This window comes from Dysidea avara, chromosome 14, assembly GCF_963678975.1.
Source record: "Dysidea avara chromosome 14, odDysAvar1.4, whole genome shotgun sequence".
NCBI classification, from domain to species: domain Eukaryota; kingdom Metazoa; phylum Porifera; class Demospongiae; order Dictyoceratida; family Dysideidae; genus Dysidea; species Dysidea avara.
Window position 1 is genome coordinate 2,566,606 of NC_089285.1, and position 6,472 is coordinate 2,573,077.

Below are 6,472 nucleotides of genomic sequence, written 5' to 3' on the forward strand. Positions count from 1 at the left end.
GCGGCATTGAATATCACATGTATAAGAAGCTGCTTCAGAGGCTCCTTTCCATTTGGTACATTAAATAGGTACCTATCACCAAGCCCTATATAATCTCCACTAAAATGTATGTTGTAAGATTTTATGCACTACAACTGTATGTGCAGGTAATTTAAAACTATGTATCTCAAACTATGCATACGTATACTTCAGTGAGATGAATCGGTGATGCCTACAGAAATAATTCCAACTGTGATATGCACGTATCCTACAAATAACGGATTATAAGGTCTTACAGTAAATTGAAAGTTGCTACACATGAACAACAGATCAGAGACAATAGGACTTATGCAAAAGTTGAGAAGGTGCCAACGTTACCTCCGATGAAACCTCTGAGACATTTTGGGAGCAAGAATTTTCAGCCACTTTTTTTGTGTAATACACCTTCTTTCAAAATGTATACAATTTATCTATTGTGTACTTAAGCATGTTATGAGAGGCATACACTGTAAAATATTTTACATGTGAAAAGTACAGATTGCAACATTCAGAAAAATAAACTCCACAAAATAATTGTAGTAAAATGTATTGTAGTGAATAATTAACAAAAGCAATAGATGCATGTGTATTTGAATGTAACTTTAATGCCTAATCCACTATACACTGTACCTTCTCTAGTAGGTGACCAATCATTAATATGGACCACCTGGGTGAGGTACCTCTCACTGTTTTTAGTCATATTCAAAATCAGGGACACTAGCCTGAGCTACATAAATCAAGTATGTATGTTATTATTTACTTTATATACACTAACCTTAAAGTTTTGCCAACAGCAGCATCTTCATCTTGTCCATTGTCTAACTGTGATAGCACTGGACACAATGCCTACATGATATACAGTACCTAGTAAGTTAACCTGAACTACAATAATACAGTACCTTGATGTCACCCAAAGGATGCAGAACAGCATGAAAAGAATTGACAATAACAGGAGACACTCCCTGCAATAAAACACACGGTGGTAAATAAATGTGACTGGATTTTGGAAAACCAGTCTTATCGTCATGACAGCAAGTTAAATTTTTTCAAGCTACATGAAAATAAATTTTTCAGCTAATAGTCAGGATTCTGCTGGCTGCTTTTTCCAAGCCCCAGTTTTGATTTGTAAGAGTGGTCTGCAGGCCTAACAAGAAGATGGTTGTGTGTGGCTGTACATCTCCATGGTGTTGGTTAAATACCTGTGTTATTAATTTTCTTTCATTTTAGCCAATTTTGAGCCCCAACCCCCTCCCACCACCACCTATTATACCTAGTGTTGTTTTGGTTCTAAGGTACTAAAACTAAAAGTACTTTTAGTACAGTAATTCATTTTTAGTTCTATAGTAACACTACATAGGCGGTGGAGACGGGGGCAGAGGGGTCATGGCCCCCCACTTTTATGGGACATTGTTTGCAAGAAAAGATCGAGATACTCTAATAGAACAGTCAGGATCTGGATACTCTAATAGAGCAGTCACAGTATTCAGTGTAGCAAGCTACTTAGCTATGTATGTGTAGTTATAAATAATGAGATATAATTTGTGGAGAGCAGCTAGCTATTGTCAGCAGGTAGTGACCCTTTTTTTGTTTGTTCGTTTGGTTTTTTTTTTGGTCTTCAACTTACAGCTGGCTTGGGCCCCCTCACTCTTTGGCCTGCTCCACTGCCCCTGGTACACTAAAACCATATATCAAAATTATGAGGTGTTTTGGTTCTAAAACTAAACTAAAACGTATAAAATGTCCATGCATACATATAAGATGTAATTGCATCTATACAGAAGCTTCCTAGCTTGCACATGGTAAAATTTTGGAGGAATAATTGAATTAGGTTTAGTGTAAGTTTTCTGTGGAAATCCTTTGAAATTTAACCTACAAGTCAAGAAATGCAAAGCTTTACATTAGCAATGTTAGTACCCCTAAGCTTCTGAAGTATTTTAGCACAATTCCTTTCCAACATGTACGTAGGAAATATTCAAATAACTAAACCTAGATGTCTGGCAGTTAAAAGGATCATTTCCACATATTTGAAATATATACAGGGCTGTATGTGGGGTCCAAGCAATGTTTTATAACATGTCGGAAATGTGTGAAAGTGCAAAATTTAATGGTTATGTAATATTTAGTTCCTTTCCAAAGTATTTCCATCAAATTTAGCAAACTCCGACGTGTAGGAAACATTCCAATAATTATTAAAATCTATTGAAATTAAACTTATCAAAGGTACAGGTTGCGAATACACCATGAATCCTTTGCCTATCCTGCATCAGGAAATGCAATTTTTTATCTCCAGTGATAGGCAGCCAATTATTGTGATTGAGCAGCTCACAGTGTTGCTAGCTAGTAAGCCACAACCATTATTACTAAAAGCCCTACTAATTTTATACCCTTGCAGTGGACAAGAATAATATATTATATGGAGTAATGAGCAAACAAGCTATGTCACTGTTGAAAAGCATGGGCATGAAGTTTTTTGTTTGCTTAAAATATACGTTATTTGATAATTTTACTAAACTATTATGTACTAAAATGTTAACAACTACAACTAATTGATGCTGATTTGTCTCATGTCCTCCATTGATACAATTTGGCTGAACTCTGAGACAGTCAACAAAAGATTTGGCAATCTGTTGACAGAGAAACAAGTGAAATCTGCTGAATAAGGTCACCAGCCAACTCGATTGATGATTGTGTCAAAGTGACCTGCTTAACGTAGCCACCCTGCTTAAATAAGGTCATAAGGTTGCCTGTCTAAACCAGCCAACTTGAAACAAAGTTATAAAAAACATTTCTGGTCCTACCAACTCCCCAAAATTGAACAGGCTTGTAATTTGTATATGATAATTATGGCACAATACATTTGATATATTTCTAGTAGTACACAGGGAAGTACCCTCAGGAATAGTCAGGATGCATAGTACACAACTAGTTAAGACTCAACACACACAGTATTTTCCTAGTAGGTGCTATAAATAATTATCCGATAGATTGTGGGAAGATTCAAGTTCTTCCCAAAGACTATGAGAAGTGGTGAACACCTTCCCATAGATTGTGGGTCCCCCAGAAAACTTTACCATCTTTCCATAGACTATTACCTGACATCTAGATTTAAGATTCCAACAGATTTGTGGCAGAGGAACTTCTCATGGCTGGAATTCCACAACATAGAGGGACTTCGTGAGCCAGAAGAGGATCCCACAGTAGAGGAAGCCATCTGTTTGTTTCTGTCATCAAGTCTTAAACCTTGTCTGTGAAAATTAAGCAGTCTGACTGGAGATGTGTGAGCAGAATATGGTCCCTTTGCACCTGATATACATAACAGCATGAGCTTTCACCCACTCTCCTGCTTTGGTGTACGACCTTTTCCATGTGATGTTGCCTTGACAACAGTATGCCAGGAGCTGGAAGATAAACAATTTATAGGTCTGCTGATACACAGGAAATACTAAGATTAGAAACGTTCTGGAGTGGGGATTAAATACCACCCAAAAATATCAGGATAGGTACATTTCTATCTTTGTGTCATATCCCTTAAATAAAAGTCCCATAAATAGGTCTCACATGCCATGAACACGATTTACTAGCACACACTAGAAGACATAACAGTACATTAGACAACATAATTAAGTTATAAATATTGATGCTAGTAATGGCTGCTCATTATATTTAACTTGATTCAACTTTGTGACTACATCGTCTGGAAGAGTTGAATAAAAGATTTGCTTTTCGATTATGACAATCAGTGAATATCGGTCATGGATTATCTTCCTGGGTTTGTCTTCCTGTGCACTCATGTGACGTTCGTTTTTAATGAAACGGTAGCCCTGTGGGTATGGCACATTCACTTCATTAGCCAAATCAAAATCTATCAACTTGGCTCCGCCATCTAAAGGGAACAGAATGTTTGAAGCACGGACATCAGAATGGACATATCCAGCTTGGTGGAGTGTATCTAGTGCTACCATAAGAGGCTTGAAATCATTTAATTGTAAACTGTCCCTGTCTCTTTCCTTAATGAACTCATATTTGTAGCAAATTAAACCCCGCTCACTACACTCTTTCCATTCTGAAGTAATTGGGGTCAATCTTACTTATCACATCTGTCTTGGGTGTAATATGGTTTTCATCGTAGAACTTGTAGACGTTCTTATCATCATGATTTAAAAAAGAGGAGTTAAGAGGCAATTGAAGAGTCAGCCCACTCCATGGCTCAACCACAAAGGACATGGTATTAGCAGCATTAGCCACATGCTGGACAGCAAACTTCAGTGCTGAAAAAAAGCAACTCATTTCAATTCTGTCGTTCACCATCGCCTCACCAATCTTGATTGTTACCAGTTTAGGAGCCTCACCACCAATTCCAAAGCATAAATATAAGGCAAACTTCTCTTTGGTTCCAGGTATAGTAATGATCGGTCGAAATGACTTCGTATTATGCACCACATCTAAACAATAGCCAAAAGATTCAGCGAGAGCTGTTCTGTAATCGGTAGACTTTATCTTGAAGTCAGCAGCCAACACTGGGATAGCTGGAATACCCTCCTGCCACATAGATGCACAGTAAAAGTCAGGTAAGCTCTTACTACTAGTACTACTTTTCTTACTATGTCTCATAGTGATCTGGTGCACACACCCATACGCGGGACTTAGAAAAGTGTCCAGCTCACGGGATAGCAAGGATGTGTAAAGTTCCTCGTCACTTAATAGATTTTGATCACCATTAAATGATAATATGTTCTGAAAATTGGTGACAATATCATCAACACCATCTTTATCAGCCCATTTGTTGTGAATTTCTATAGCAAGGTAGTGGAAGTGGACAGGATAGTCCACAGTTTTTCGAAAAATTTCTATTCCTTCATCTTTTGATGCAGCAGATGAAACGGATTGTGACAGAACAAATTGTGCTGGGGCATCACATGGCATTGTGATAAAAACATATCGATTGTTTGGGGTACGAATGATAAACTGGTCTACAATTTCATCACCTTTTAGCAATTCTGAACCGTGATATGCTCCAGAGCCTTTTAGCTTGTCAACTACATCCTTGATGGTTTGATATCCACTCAAATCTATGTCTTGGCATTCTTGGTGTTCCTTTTTAATGCAAACCACCCTACGTTTCACACAAAAGCCATTATTTGCATTAAAACCTGTTTTCATAAATACAGAATTTACAGATTCTCCAACAAAAGTAAATGCAGCTTGCCCAAACTGTTTACAAACAAAATTCCCAATACTATCAACAAATGCAACTTCATAGCACAGTGTTTTACCATTATAAGTGATTACTCCGTGGCTTTAAGTCTGCCGGATTGTTCTACACCATTGAAGAGCCTTTCTAAGATGATTACTCCATCTGTGCAGCGATTTTCAAAGCATTACCCCAAGTGGTTTTTCTGGTAGACCTGGCAAGTAGTCGTTTTTTTGATTAGCTAATCTCAATTGCGTGATTGTTACACACTGTTGGTTTTCTCGTTGTATCTTCCTGGTTTTTAGCTCGATTTCTTTCAAACCACAAAAGGTTTTAGGTTCAATAGTTATCCTATTCACCCACCGACTTTCAGCTTTTCCCATAAGCGGTTTACCCTGTAGGAGTGACAACATATTGGTGTTATTTTTCGTAAATAATCGCTAATAACTCTTTGCCTGTTTATCGTATTCCAGCCAACGTTGGTAGCAAGATGCGCCTTTATACCCCCTTCTGTGTGCCAAATTTCAAGGCAATTGGATATGGTGTTCGCGTTTTTATAGTAGTTTTTGTAAGTGTGCGGAAAGAGGAAGAAAAATAAGAAAAGAAAACGAAGAAATTAAGCCAATTTTTGAAGTCGAATATCTCGGGAACGCTTGAAGCGATTTCACTCAAATTTGGTTTGTGGAGTACTGAAGTTGGCGGGCGTGTCCACAGCAAAAATCGTTTTGTTTTATCAAGGCAACACAGAGCTACGGAGGTGCGAAAATTGCATTTTCGTTCTTCCTGTCAATATACTCACGGGTGTTGCGCGCCGGCTTCTTAGGCCGCACGACACTTGACGACACACTACCGTGTGTCTTGATGTCCAACAGCTTCCAGAATTATTCTAGCAAAACTAACCACCCATTACTCTTCAAACTATGTCAACATAATCTCAGGCCTAATTGGGCTAATTGCTTATTGCTATATGCATGGTATATTAGAAAAACAATCTGATATATAGCTACATCAGACTAAGCACTTGATAGTAAACCAGTTGAGTACATGCAGTAGTAAATATATAGGGATCATGGAGGTTTGCACTTCCTCACAATAAACTATAGCCTCACAATACCTTCATGGCTCCTTGGAAGCATTGCATACATAACAGCTATACTATTGTACCAATATATCAATGAGTAGCTAACAACCCCACCTTCCATATATATACTTAGAGTGAATTTTAATTGATTTTACATATTTATCATTTCTTCAGTAAATACT